The sequence below is a fragment of the Mobula birostris genome, chromosome 5 (genome assembly GCF_030028105.1).
Source record: "Mobula birostris isolate sMobBir1 chromosome 5, sMobBir1.hap1, whole genome shotgun sequence".
In the NCBI taxonomy this organism is placed as follows: domain Eukaryota; kingdom Metazoa; phylum Chordata; class Chondrichthyes; order Myliobatiformes; family Myliobatidae; genus Mobula; species Mobula birostris.
Genome location: NC_092374.1, coordinates 104,572,869 through 104,587,461, shown reverse-complemented (window position 1 = coordinate 104,587,461; position 14,593 = coordinate 104,572,869). Strand labels below are relative to the sequence as shown.

General features: G+C 43.4%; 1 protein-coding gene across 1 annotated transcript in view; it reads right to left on the bottom strand.

Moving 5' to 3' along the window:
• Positions 1-14,593, bottom strand: part of LOC140198395 (contactin-associated protein-like 5) — a 1,369,276-nt gene that overhangs the window by 128,196 nt on the left and 1,226,487 nt on the right. The window lies entirely within an intron of this gene.

Below are 14,593 nucleotides of genomic sequence, written 5' to 3'. Positions count from 1 at the left end.
CACGAAAAGTAATGAGGCTAGGGTGCCACCTGATAAGGGGAAAACCCATTTTGAAAAGGTAAGTGTGGTGCTGACCAGATGGGAGAACTCTATTGTTTTGGCCAACTTTGCTGATGAGTTCTCTCACTTCATCCCCGAACAGGGCGAGTCATTGATAAAGCTAATTAACCGGCACGCACACGTATGTCCGGATGTCCCGAGGCGATACAAAGAGCCGGGACATGGTGTTGTTGTCACATCAGGTCAGCCTAGTGAGCAACACCCTTATAGGATGATTAATTCAGTGACAAAAGGGCTAAAGAACGCAGAAGCGTATATTGGCGATGCAGTGGTCTGGAGTGACACGTGGGAGGAGCTGTTTAAAAAGCTGTTTGAAGCAAGCCTGACAGTGAACCTCGCAAAAAGTGAATTCGACCACGGAAAAATCACTTATCTGGGATTTGTGGTAAGACAGGGGCAGCTGGCACCGATGCAGGCTAAGAAGCGGGCTATCTCTGAAGTCCCCACACCGACAAACAAGAGAGCCCTGAGAAGGTTCTTGGGGATGGTGGGGTACTATTGGAAGTTTTGCAAAAACTTTGCAGATATTACCCTCCCTCTTACTAAGCTCTTGCCAAAGAATGCTAAGTTGGTGTGGGATGACCCTTGTTATCTTTGTCCGGGACGAAAACCACTGAGAAGTTACACTGATCACAACTCATTAGTGTTTTTGGCCACTATGAAGTTTGTTAAGTTGGAGCCTGGTTTTAGAGGATATCAAAATTACACATATAAAAGGAATGGAAAGGTGATTGCTGACTGTCTGTCAAGGTGTTGACAACTTAAAGTTCTCTGTAGTAGCCAAATAGCTGATGACCATGTATATTTATGTGTATCTAATAATGTATTCATGCCTATAATTTTTACCCCTGTAAAAGTCCTTTGAAGGATAGAGCTATGACGAAAAACCAAGTTATCAGAAGTTTGATGCTGATGAGGGAGGTAAGAGAGAGAAAGGGAGAAGCGTTCAAAATGTTAATGAGAGATGAGAGAGATTAACGAAAAGAGACACAGTTTCGAGTATTGACAGACCAGTTGCTTTGAACCTGAACTGTTTGAAGTTTGATGGACAGGTGATACCCCAGCAGGGGGACAAAAGGAACAGGCTCACTAAGGCAAGACAGACACCACGAGATTACGAGATAACGAGACCCTGGAAGTGCGGTGTGCCCCCACAAGTTGGTACGAGTTTGGAGGTCTAGTCGCGGGACCGCCATAGACGCACAGGGTGAAAAGTTACGATCGGCGGGAACCTGGTGTGTGTGTCCGCCCTTGCCTGGGTGCCGGGTTCACCGTGGAAGAACGCTCGTATCCGGAACGGAGTGGTCACAGTCGGTGACCTCAGAAGACATTAAAAGGGCTCGCCCGAAAGCTAACTGCGAGGAACATCAAAGGTCTGTGAATCAAAATTTGCATTCGCTCTCTCTCTCTCCAATGGCACAGCAGCGATTACTGCGAACTGTACTCAGCTGAACTGAACTCTGCGTCACTTGAGACTAATCATTTTAGCCCTAGACTGCGATAGAGCTTGATTGATTCCTATTATCCTAGTTCTGTGTACATGTGTGTCTTATCATTGCTAACCTGTTGCATTTATATCCTTACGATTAGAATACTGTGTTACTTATCTCTTTAATAAAACTTTCTTAGTTCCAGTAATCCAGACTCCAACTAAGTGGTCCATTTCTGCTGGTTTGGCAACCCGGTTACGGGGTACGTAACACCTGATAGAGGTGTATCAGATGATGAGAGGCATTGATTGTGTGGATAGTCAGGAGGCTTTTTCCCAGGGCTGAAATGGCTAGCACGAGAGGGCATAGTTTTAAGGTGCTTGTAAATAGGTATAGAGGAGATGCCAGGGGTAGGTTTTTTATGCAGAGATTGGTGAGTGCGTGGAATGGGCTGCCAGCGATGGTGGTGGAGGTGAATATGATAGGGTCTTTTAAGAGACTCCTGGATAGGTACATGGAGCTTAGAAAAATAGAAGGCTATGGGTAAGCCTAGGTAGTTCTAAGCTAAGGACATGTTCGACACAGCTTTGTGGGCCGAAGGACCTGTATTGTGCTGTAGGTTTTCTATGTTTCTAAGTTTCTAGTATATGCTTTACCTTTTGCTTTTATGCTGTCTTTGACTTTCCTTGTCAGCCATGTTTGCCCCATTCTCTCTTTAGAATTTAACAATGAAGTGTGAAGGAACGTCTTGCAAAGGCTGGTGAATACTTACTTATCTTTTAATATCTCTTATTTTAACTTGAAGTAATATTTTGAGTTGCACTAAACTGCTGCCACAAAACAACAAATTTCATAATACACTGTACATCAGTGATATTAAAAGCTGATTTTGATTCTGATCTTTGGAATTCTACACCCATAAAGAAGCTAGATAAATGGTAATTAAACAGGAAGCAGATACAATTTTTGAACGAATGAGGAATTGAAGGCTATGGGGGACAGGCATTGAAGAGAGGATGAGCCCTGAGGCAGGTTAACTCCAATCATAATGAGCGATGAAGTAGGCTTGTGGAGCCAAGTGGCTCACGCCTGCCTCTATTTTGTGTTGTTATGTTCTGTTTAGCAGCACAGATAAATGAATTGCTAGCAGTCATAGTTCTATTCCCGGATATTTGTTCCAAGAAAGTAACCTCTCAATGGACATGTATTGTGAGGCCAATGGATTCAATAGAAACAGACTACTGTTATTATATTGAGCATTCAGTTTGTGGGATTCAGGACACAAAGTTAATGAAAACCTTGAAATTGAGTTAATCCTGTCATGGCTGTGACTCACACTAACACTGCAACAAAATATAATAACATCCCACTATCTGCTTCTGAAAGCAGGTAGTAAGGACAGAACACCTACAACAAATACCAGGTAGCCCTGCCAAATAATTAATGGGCTACACATCAAGATATTAATAAGATCAGAGCACTTCCTCGCGAATTAACTGTGCTGCTATAATTCATTGCAAGGCTAACTTAATTAAGGCATCCATTGACATTGTGTACAAGGATATTCAAGGGAGGATAGTTGTAGGGAGCATATAATGGAATGTCTGTTGCAAAGTTCCTTGGTTAGGAGAGATCTGGTGTTGTTCCTTCTAATGAAAGGGCAGATAGGGGAGATTGCAGGGCTCATCACTGCCCCTGGATGCATATCCAGATCTATTGCACCAATGAGAGGACCAATTAGGCAAGGTGACAGTAAATAAGATAAATAATGGAAGTAGTCAGTGTTTTGGTGTAGTTTATATATCATTGTGCTGAGTAAAGGGTTAAATCCTGACTTGTGCATCACAATTTTAAGGTAACAGGTAAAAGACAAAGGCCTTCAAGTGCTACTAACAAGGAATGGATCTTCAGTCTAGATGGGTTTCTGCAGGAATCAGACAGTATGAGGCTCAAGAATTAGTATTCCTTTCGGCTGCTTGCCCTGAAGTACACCAATTACTTACAAGCTAAAAGGTCTGGCAGTGGAGCAGCTTTTTCATTCATGTGAAGTATTGTTGGCAAGATTTATTGCCCACCAATCCTTGTTCTGGAACCAAGTACTCACTAGGCCATTGCAGAGGGCAATTATGAATCAATCATATCTCTGTGATATCAGAACATCAAATTTTCATCCCTCAGGAATAGACAAACAATCAGATGTTTCTTTTTGTTTAGGGATACAGTGTGGAATAGGCTCTTCTGACCCTTTGAGCCGCACTGCCCAGAAAACCCCAACAGCCCTGATTTAACCCTAACATAATCAGGGGACAATTTACAAAGACCAATAAACCTTCTTGGTACATCTTTTGAGTATGGGAGGAAACCGGAGGACCAGAAAAACCCCACCCATTCCACAGGGAGGATGTACAGAGACTCCTTACAAAGAATGCTGGGATTGAACTCTGAATTCCAATGCCCTGAACTGTAATAGCGTCATGCTAAATGTCACGCTACCAAGGTGACCAATCGCAACTTTTTAAAATTATTTGAATGTATCTTCACATGATGAGATTAGAACTCATGTTGCTAGATTATTTTCCCAGTCCCTTTGGATTACAAATCTAAAAACATTTCAAAGCGACAAAGAATGTATATGTCACCTATGTACCCTGAGATTAATTTTCTTAGAGGCATTCACAGTAGAACAAAGAAACAGAATAGAATAACAAAAAAAAGTGCACACAAAAAAAAACTGATAAACAACTAATGTGCAAAGTAAGGGAAACCATGCAAATCAATAAGTACTGACAACATGAGTTGTAAACTCCTCAAACTGAGTCCATAGGTTGTGGAATCAATTCAGAGCTGAGGTGAGTGAGGTTATCCACGCCAGTTCAGAAGCCTGATGGTTGAAGGGTAATAACCCACCAAGTCAACACTCTCTAGTCCAGCATAATCCATAAATTAACTCATGGCATCCTCCTATAGTTATCAATGTATAAGAACACAGTGAAAACTATTCACTAGCTTGATATTTTGGTGACTTGTGAATTTGTCCAAATGTGCATGGCATAAATATGAGAAGTGATCCTTGTGCAATCTGCATGTTGTCCCTGTGACCACATGGGCTTCCTTCAGTTTATTCTCACTTTCCAGATGGCCGGCTCATTGGTGAAGTGAACAATGTGCCCTTAATCCAAGTGGGTGATAGAATCTGGAGTGGTTAGGGGAAAGGTGTTGGAGGTTTGATGTGCATGTGGAGAAGAGAAGAAAAATAATCAAGGATTGTGTTTGCTCTGTGAGCTGATGTAAACTTGACGGTTAAATGGCATACTACATTTATAGCAATTTCAGGAGCAATTCTATTTTATAGAGTTTAGAAGAAATAGAGAGGTAGCTCGCTGAAATTATCAAATATTGAAAGGCTCAACAGGATGTTTCCTATAGTGCAGGGAATCTAGGACCAGAGGGCACAGCCTCAGAAAAGGAGGAGGTCTCACTAGAATAAAGATGAGGAGGAATATTTGTAGCCAGAAGGTGGTGAATCTATGGAGTTCATTGCCACCGACAACTGTGGAGGCCAAGTCATTGGGTATGTTTAAAGTAAAGGTTCATAGGTTATTAATAAGTAAGGGCATCAAGGTTACAGGGAGAAGACAGGGGAATGGGGTTGAGAGGGATGATAAATCAGCCATGATGGAATGGCAGAGCAGACTCAACTGGCTGAAAGGCCTAATGCTGCTCCTATGTCTTTTAGTATTAGTCGCTATAAATCCAAGAATGAAGTCAAGAGGATCAGTTTATTCAGATGGAGGAGGGAATGTGAAACTTGTGTAAGTGATGGGAAAGGAGATAATTGAAGAGAAGTTAAATAAGTCCATGGGAGAGAGTAGAACAGAAACATGCTGAAAAAGAGGGTCGAAGTAATTTGCAAGGGTAGTGGAGTGGAACATTTGGAGTTAGCGGGCTATTGCTGTCCTCCAAATAATCACTTTTTATTGTTTTAAAAACTTGTTCATCCCCCTCCTCAAATGGATGTAACGGGTTCTATGATGATATTTCAAGAGAGAAAAATGAACAGACGGGTTATCCCTGGCACCCTGACAAACAGTTATCTCTCAAAGATTTCTAAAACACATGATCTGCTGAATTGCTCAAAAATGCTATTCCCTATTCCCAGTTCCTCCATCTCCGCTGCATCTGCTCCCAGGATGAAACTTCCTGTTCCAGGACATCTCAAATGTGCTCTTTCTTTAAGGATTGTGGTTTCCCTTCTGCCGTCATTAATGATGTCCTCACCCACATCTCCTCCATTTCCCGCACTTCGGCCCTCACCCCATCCTCCCACCACCACAACAGGGACAGAGTTCCCCTTGTCCTCATCTACCACCCCACCAGCCTCTGGATCCAACACATTATCCTCCGCAACTTCCATCACCTTCAACAGGACCCCACCACTAAGCACATCTTTCCATCTCCACCCTTCTCCGCTTTCCGCAGGAATTGTTCCCTCCGTGACTCCCTGGTCCACACGTCCCTCCGCACGGATCTCCCACCCAGCACCTATACCTGTGTAAATGCTACACCTGTCCCTAGACCTCCTCTCTCACCACCATTCAGGGCCCCAAACAGTCCTTCCAGGTGAGGCAACACTTCACTTGTGAGTCTGTTGGGGTCATCTATTGCATCCGGTGCTCCCAGTGCGGCCTCCTCTACATCGCTGAGACCCGACGCAGATTGGGGGACAGCTTCATTGAGCACCTCCGCTCCGTCCGCCACAACAGACAGGATCTCCCTGTAGCCACCCACTCCAACTCTACTTCCAACTCCCATTCAGATATATCCATACATTGTCTCCTCTACTGCCATGATGAGGCTAAACTCAGGTTGGAGGAGCAACACCTCATATACCGTCTAGGTAGTCTCCAGCCCCTTGGTATGAATATAGAATTCTCCAACTTCCGGTAATTCCCTCCCCCTCCCTTCCTCTATCCCTATGTCACTCTGCCACTCCCCCAGCTGCCTATCATCTCCCTCATGGTTCCACCTCCTTCTACTACCCATTGTGTTTTCCCCTATTCCTTCTTCACCTTTCCTGCCTATCACCTCCCTGCTTCCCCTCTCCCACCCCTTTATCTTTCCCCTTACTGGTTCTTCACCTGGAACCTACCAGCCTTCTCCTTCCCACCCTCCCCCCACCTTCTTTATAGGGCCTCTGCCCCTTCCCTCTACAGTCCTGACGAAGGGTTCCAGCCTGAAACATCGACTCATTGTTTCCATGGATGCTGCCCGACCTGCTGAGTTCCTCCAGCCGGTTGTGAGTGTTGCTTTGACCCAAGCATCTGCAGAGAATTTTGTATTTACGATCTACTCAATTGCTGTGTATAAACCTGCTGCTCTTTTCCAATTACTCTACTTCAAATATAGATACTACAATATACATTTGGTGATACGTACATAAGAGGAAAATATTACACAAGAAGATAAAATGCACATTTACAAGTTAAATTTTGATGCACACTCTGTGGCTACTTTATTGGGTACACCTGTACATCTGCTCATTAATATCAGCCAATCATGTGGGAGCACCTCAGTGCCAAAAAGCATGCAGACATGATCAAAAGTTCAGTTGCTGTACAGACCAAACCAAAGAATTGCAAAGAAATATGATCTGGGTGACTTGGACCATGGAATGATTGTTGGTGCCAGACCAGGTAGTTTGAGTATCTAAGAAACTGTTGATTAGCTGGGATTTTCAAGCACAACAGTCTCTGGAGTTTATGGAGAGTGATGCAAAAAATAAAAACAAAATCTAGTGCGTGGTAGTTCTGTGGTTCAAATTGCCTTATTAATGAGAGAGCTCAGAAGAGAATGTCTGGACAGTCTCAAACTGACGGGAGGCAACAGTAACTCAAGTAACCAGACATTATAACAAAGGTGGGCAGAAAAGCATCGCTGAATGTACTACATGTCAATCCTTTAATGGATGGGTTGTGGCAGCACGAAACCATGAGCATACATTCAGTAGCTATTTAAAGTATAGGATTTACCTAATAAAATGGCCACTGAATGTATATCACCGCCCATTTCAGATTACGTGTTAGATCGGATCTCCTTAAATCTCCCCTGGAAACCCTGCTCAATTGTAGAACAGAGATAGACAATTCCAAATTGAGACAACTTAAAGGAGGAAATATATAAAATCATTCCACCTCCCATGATATTTGATTTTCCCTGGCTTGATAACATCACGACTATCTGTTTGAGGAAGAAAATCTGATTCATTATGAAACCATTTGTCATATGCTGTCAATAAAGCAGTCTATTTCATAAGTTTTCTACTTGTGTGTAACAAATGGCTGTCATTTTCTGGGCTGTGAATTAAATTCAGCTATTTCCTAACCACATATTTCTGTTTTACAGATTACAGTTGCAATAAAAAGGAGGCATGTCACTTGATATGAAGAAATAAAATGTGATGAATGATCAGGTTGCAACTTCACAGAAATGGGCCAAAGGTTACTTTCAAAGCAAGCTGTGGATTATTTAGCTAGTGGCTACATTGAGCTATTATGAATGTATCAATCCGAGACGGTATACAAGAAATATATTAGAATGGCACTCAGCTTGAGGGACTTTAGTTGTGTGGAGACACAAGGGATGCTTGGATTTGAACCCCATTTCCGAATGAAAAGTCTTCATCTTAAAAAATTCCAGTCTTGATGAAAGGTCTTGGCCTGAAGCTTCTCGACTCCTTATCCCTTTTCAGTGATGCTACCTTTCCTGTTGAGATCCTCCAGCATTTTGTGTGTTACTCTGGATTTCTGGCATCTGCAGAATATTGTGAGTTTGCCTTTTATTTAGATAGAGATACTGAATGGTAACAGACCCTTCCTGCCCAACAAACCAGGTTCACCCACTTATACATGTGTGACAATTAAACTACTAACTGCGATGTCTTTGGAATATGGGAGGAAACTGGAGCACTGGGAAGAAACCCACGTAGTCATGGGGAGAAGGTACAAACTCCTTACAGACAGTGGTAGGAATTGAAACCAGGTCACTGGTGCTATAATAGTGTTACACTAACTGCTATGCTACCACGCCGCTGTCTTTAAACATTAATTCTTTTTTACTTTCACAGCTGCTGCCTGAATGAGTAATTGCAGCAATTTCAGGTTAATCACTGAACCTTGCTCACTTTAAAAATTACTGCTTGTTTTCCAAAGTAAAATGAAGCTTTTTTTTATATACAAGTGTGACCCTCGGTTTGGCTAGCAGCTTAGTCTAGGGGATAATAGACCCTGGCCCAGCCAAACTTAAAAAAAAATCTCGTTTGGGTGGTTGCTGTACGATGTGTCCCCTGTTACAAATCAGGCAGTTCTGACGAAGAATCGTGACAGGCCCATTCCCATCCTCTGGTTTCACCCAGAAAACTGGTAGGTTTGGCATCTGACTCTCCACCACATAGGGTGTAGCCGCTAAACAGTCTGCCAACTTATGTTTCCCAGGTAGCCCCAAATTCCTTACGAGGACCCGGTCTCCCAGCAAGAGTTTGGAGAACCTCACCTTTTGATCATACTTCTTCTTATTTCCTTGATTCTGCTTGACAGCCTGAGGCACCTTCAGTAACTGCAAAAGACTGAAGTTGGGTAAAATACTGAAAGGCTTTTATTCGCTGTACAATACGACCTCCATGCTGAGTGTCTGTTCCCCGGACTGAGGGGGAGGGGCAAGGTGAAATCTCCTTTATTCAGGATCTGTGAGAGGAGCCACAGGGGCAGTCAGCAGAGGGGCGTGTCCAGACAGTTAACCCAGTTACAACATATATATGGTTTACCACACAGCCACGACCCCAGCTAATTCATAAGCCCTTTTCAGCTCTCTTCTCATATCAGACACATACTTCAGATAAGTCTTCGGGGGTAGGTTACCCTCATTAGTCCCAAAACAAAGGTCAATGGGCAATCTCGCCTTTTGCCCAAACATCAGAAAATATGGCAAGTAGCCAGTAGCTTCATTTCGTGTACAGTTGTAACTGTGAACCAAATGTCCAATATGTTGACTCCACTTGCTCTTCTTGCTGATCTCCAGGGTCCCAAGCATATCCAGCAAAGTCCGATTAAACCTCTCTGGCTGGGGATCACCCTGCGGGTGATAGGTCATGGTCCTTGACTTCTCGACTCCAAGAATGACCAGTAGCTCATGGATGAGTCTGCTCTCAAAATCCCGTTCTTGATCACTACGTACTGTATCTGCCTGGGAAAGCCATAATAGATGTGTAGCCCCCCTTGGCAGCCTCAGGGTCGCTCAACTAGTTGTCGTCTAGGGAAACAGCCCTCGGCTCCGCCAAACTGGGTAATTAAGTTTGTGCAGATGCTGTGTGATGTACCCCACCCCACCAAATAACAGACAATACACCATATATCATATAACCATATAACAATTACAGCATGGAAACAGGCCATCTCGGACCTTCTAATCTATGCCGAACTCTTACTCTCACCTAGTCCCACCGACCTGCACTCAGCCCATAACCCCCCATTCCTTTCACCTCCATATATCTATCCAATTTAACTTTAAACGACAACATCGAACCTGCCTCAACCACCTCTGCTGGAAGCTCATTCCACACAGCTACCACTCTCTGAGTAAAGAAGTTCCCCCTCGTGTTACCCCTAAACTTTTGTCCTTTAACTCTCAACTCATGTCCTCTTGTTTGAATCTCCCCCACTCTCAATGGAAAAAGTCTATCCACGTCAACTCTATCAATCACCCTCACAACTTTAAACACCTCTATCAAATTCCCCCTCAACCTTCTACGCTCCAAAAAATAAAGACCTAACTTGTTCAACCTTTCTCTGATTAGGAAGAGTCAACATGGACTTGTGCGTGGAAGGTCATGTTTGACAAATCTTATTGAATTTTTTGATGAGGTTACTAAGAAAGTTGATGAGGATAAAGCGGTGGATGTTGTCTATATGGACTTCAGTAAGGCCTTTGACTAGGTTTCACACAGAAGGTTAGTAAGGAAGTTTCAATCATTAAGCATTAATATCGAAGTAACTTAGGAGATGAAACCCAGGCAACATTTTAGTAAACCTCTTCTGTACTCTCTCAATTTTATTGACATCTTTCCTATAAATCGGTGACCAGAACTGTACACAATACTCTAAATGTGGCCTTACCAATGCCTTATACAATTTCAATGTTACATCCCAACTCCTATACTCAATGCTCTGATTAATAAAGGCCAGCATACCAAAAGCTTTCTTCACCACCCCATCCACATGAGATTCCACCTTCAGGGAACTATGCACCATTATTCCTAGATCTCTCTGTTCTACAGCATTCTTCCATGCTCTACCATTTACCATGTACGTCCTGTTTTGATTAGTCCTACCAAAATGTAGCACCTCACATTTTTCAGCATTAAACTCCATCTGCCATCTTTCAGCCCACTCTTCTAAATGGCCTAAATCTCTCTGCAAGCTTTGAACACCTACTTCATTATCCACAACTCCACCTATCTTAGTATCATCTGCATACTTACTAATCCAATTTACCACCCCATCATCCAGATCATTAATATATATGACAAACAACATTGGACCCAGTACAGATCCCTGAGGCACACCTCTACACACACTCCTCCAACCTGACACACAGTTATCCACCACTACTCTCTGGCGTCTCCCATCCAGCCACTGCTGAATCCATTTTACTACTTCGATATTAATGCCTAATGATTGAAACTTCCTTACTAACCTTCTGTGTGGAACCTAGTCAAAGGCCTTACTGAAGTCCGTTTAGACAACATCCACCGCTTTACCCTCATCAACTTTCTTAGTAACCTCATCAAAAAATTCAATAAGATTTGTCAAACATGACCTTCCACGCACAAGTCCATGTTGACTGTTCCTAATCAGACCCTGTCTATCCAGCTAATTATATATACCATCTCTAAGAATAATTTCCATCAATTTACCCACCACTGACGTCAAACTCAGAGGCTGATAATTGCTAGGTTTACTCTTAGAACCCTTTTTAAACAATGGAACCACATGAGCAATACGCCAATCCTCCGGCACCATCCCCGTTTCTAATGACATTTGAAATATTTCTGTCAGTGCCCCTGCTACTTCCTCACTAACTTCCCTCAAGGTCCTAGGGAATATCTTGTCCAGACCTGGAGACTTAACCACTTTTATACTCCTTAAAAGCACCAGTACTTCCTCTTGGTTATTCGTCATACTTTCCATAACTACCTTTCTTGTTTACTTTACACAATTCAATATCCTTCTCCTTAGTGAATACCGAAGAAAAGAAATTGTTCAAAATCTCTCCCATCTCTTCTGGTTCCGCACATATCCATCCACTCTGATTCTCTAAGGGACTAGATTTATCCCTCACTATCCTTCTGCTATTAACATAACTGTAGAAACCCCTTGGATTTATTTTCACCTTACTTGCCAAAGCAGCCTCGTATCTTCTTTTACCTTTTCTAATTTCTTTCTTAAGATTCTTTTTACATTCTTTATATTCCTCGAGCACCTCAGAGAAACATAGAAGCATAGAAAATAAGTGCAGGAGTAGGCCATTCAGCCCTTCAAGTCTGCACCGCCATTCAGTATGATCATGGCTGATCATCCAAATCAGAACCCTGTACCAGCCTTCCCTCCATACCCCCCGATCCCTTTAGCCACAAGGGCCATATCTAATTCCCTCTTAAATATAGCCAATGAACTGGCCTCAACGGTTTCCTGTGGCGGAGAATTCCACAGATTCACCACTCTCTGTGTGAAGGAGTTTTTCCTAACCTCGGTCCTAAAAGGCTTCCCCTTTATCCTCAAACTGTGACCCCTCATTCTGGAATTCCCCAACATTGGGAAAAATCTTCCTGCATCTAGCCTGTCCAATCCCTTTAGGATTTTATACGTTTCAATAAGATCTCCCCTCAATCTTCTAAATTCCAATGAATATAAGCCTAGTCGACCCAGTCTTTCCTCATATGAAAGTCCTGCCAGCCCAGGAATCAATCTGGTGAACCTTCTTTGTACTCCCTCTATGGCAAGAATGTCTTTTCTCAGATTAGGGGACCAAAACTGCACACAATACTCCAGGTGTGGTCTCACCAAGGCCTTGTACAACTGCAGTAGTACCTCCCTGCTCCTGTACTCGAATCCTCTCGCTATAAATGCCAGCATACCATTCGCCTTTTTCACCGCCTGCTGTACCTGCATGCCCACTTTGAATAATTGGTGTATAATGACACCCAGGCCTCGTTGCACCTCCCCTTTTCCTAATCGACCACCATGCAGATAGAACATAGAATAGTACAGCACAGTACAGGCCCTTCGGCCCACAATGTTGTGCTGACCCTCAAACCCTGCCTCCCACATAAGCCCCTAACTAAAAATTCCTCCATATACCTGTCTAGTAGTCTCTTAAACTTCACTAGCGTATCTGCCTCCACCACTGACTCAGGGAGTGCATTCCATACACCAACCACTCTCTGAGTAAAAAACCTTCCTCTAATTTCCCCCTTGAACTTCCTGTCCCTTACCTTAAAGCCATGTCCTCTTGTATTGAGCAGTGGTGCCCTGGGGAAGAGGCGCTGGCTATCCATTCTATCTGTTCCTCTTATTATCTTGTACACCTCTATCATGTCTCCTCTCATCTTCCTTCTCTCCAAAGAGTAAAGCCCTAGCTCCCTTAATCTCTGATCATAATGCATACACTCTAAACCAGGCAGCATCCTGGTAAATCTCCTCTGTACCCTTTCCAATGCTTCCACATCCTTCCTATAGTGAGGCGACCAGAACTGGACACAATACTCCAAGTGTGGCCTAACCAGAGTTTTATAGAGCTGCATCATTACATCATGACTCTTAAACTCTATCCCTCAACTTATGAAAGCTAACACCCCATAAGCTTTCTTAACTACCCTATCCACCTGTGAGGCAACTTTCAGGGATCTGTGGACATGTACCCCCAGATCCCTCTGCTCCTCCACACTACCAAGTATCCTGCCATTTACTTTGTACTCTGCCTTGGAGTTTGTCCTTCCAAAGTGTACCACCTCACACTTCTCCGGGTTGAACTCCATCTGCCACTTCTCAGCCCACTTCTGCATCCTATCAATGTCTCTCTGCAATCTTTGACAATCCTCTACACTATCTACAACACCATCAACACTTGTGCCATCTGCAAACTTGCCAACCCACCCTTCTACTCCCACATCCAGGTTGTTAATAAAAATCACGAAAAGTAGAGGTCCCAGAACAGATCCTTGTGGGACACCACTAGTCACAATCCTCCAATCTGAATGTACTCCCTCCACCACGATCCTCTGCCTTCTGCAGGCAAGCCAATTCTGAATCCACCTGGCCAAACATCCCTGGATGCAATGCCTTCTGACTTTCTGCATAAGCCTACCGTGTGGAAACTTGTCAAATGCCTTACCAAAATCCATATAGATCACATCCACTGCACTACCCTCATCTATATGCCTGGTCACCTCCTCAAAGAACTCTATCAGGCTTGTTAGACATGATCTGCCCTTCACAAAGCCATGCTGACTGTCCCTGATCAGACCATGATTTTCTAAATGCCCATAGATCCGATCTTTAAGAATCCCTTCCAACAGTTTTCCCACCACAGATGTAAGGCTCACTGGTCTATAATTACCCGAACTATCCCTACTACCTTTTTTGAACAAGGGGACAACATTTGTCTCCCTCCAATCCTCCGGTACCATTCCCGTGGACAATGAGGACATAAAGATCCTAATCAGAGGCTCAGCAATCTCTTCCCTCGCCTTGTGGAGCAGCCTGGGAAATATTCTGTCAGGCCCCAGGGATTTTCCGTCTTAATGTATTTTAACAACTCCAACACCTCCTCTCCCTTAATAACAACATGCTCCAGAACATCAACCTCACTCATATTGTCCTCACCATCATCAAGTTCCCTCTCATTGGTGAATACCAAAGAGAATTATTCATCGAGGACCTTGGTCACTTCCACAGCCTCCAGGCACATTTCCCACCTTTATCTCTAATCGGTCCTACCTTCACTCCTGTCATCCTGATGCTTCTTGCATTGAGGTACACATATTTCAGCCC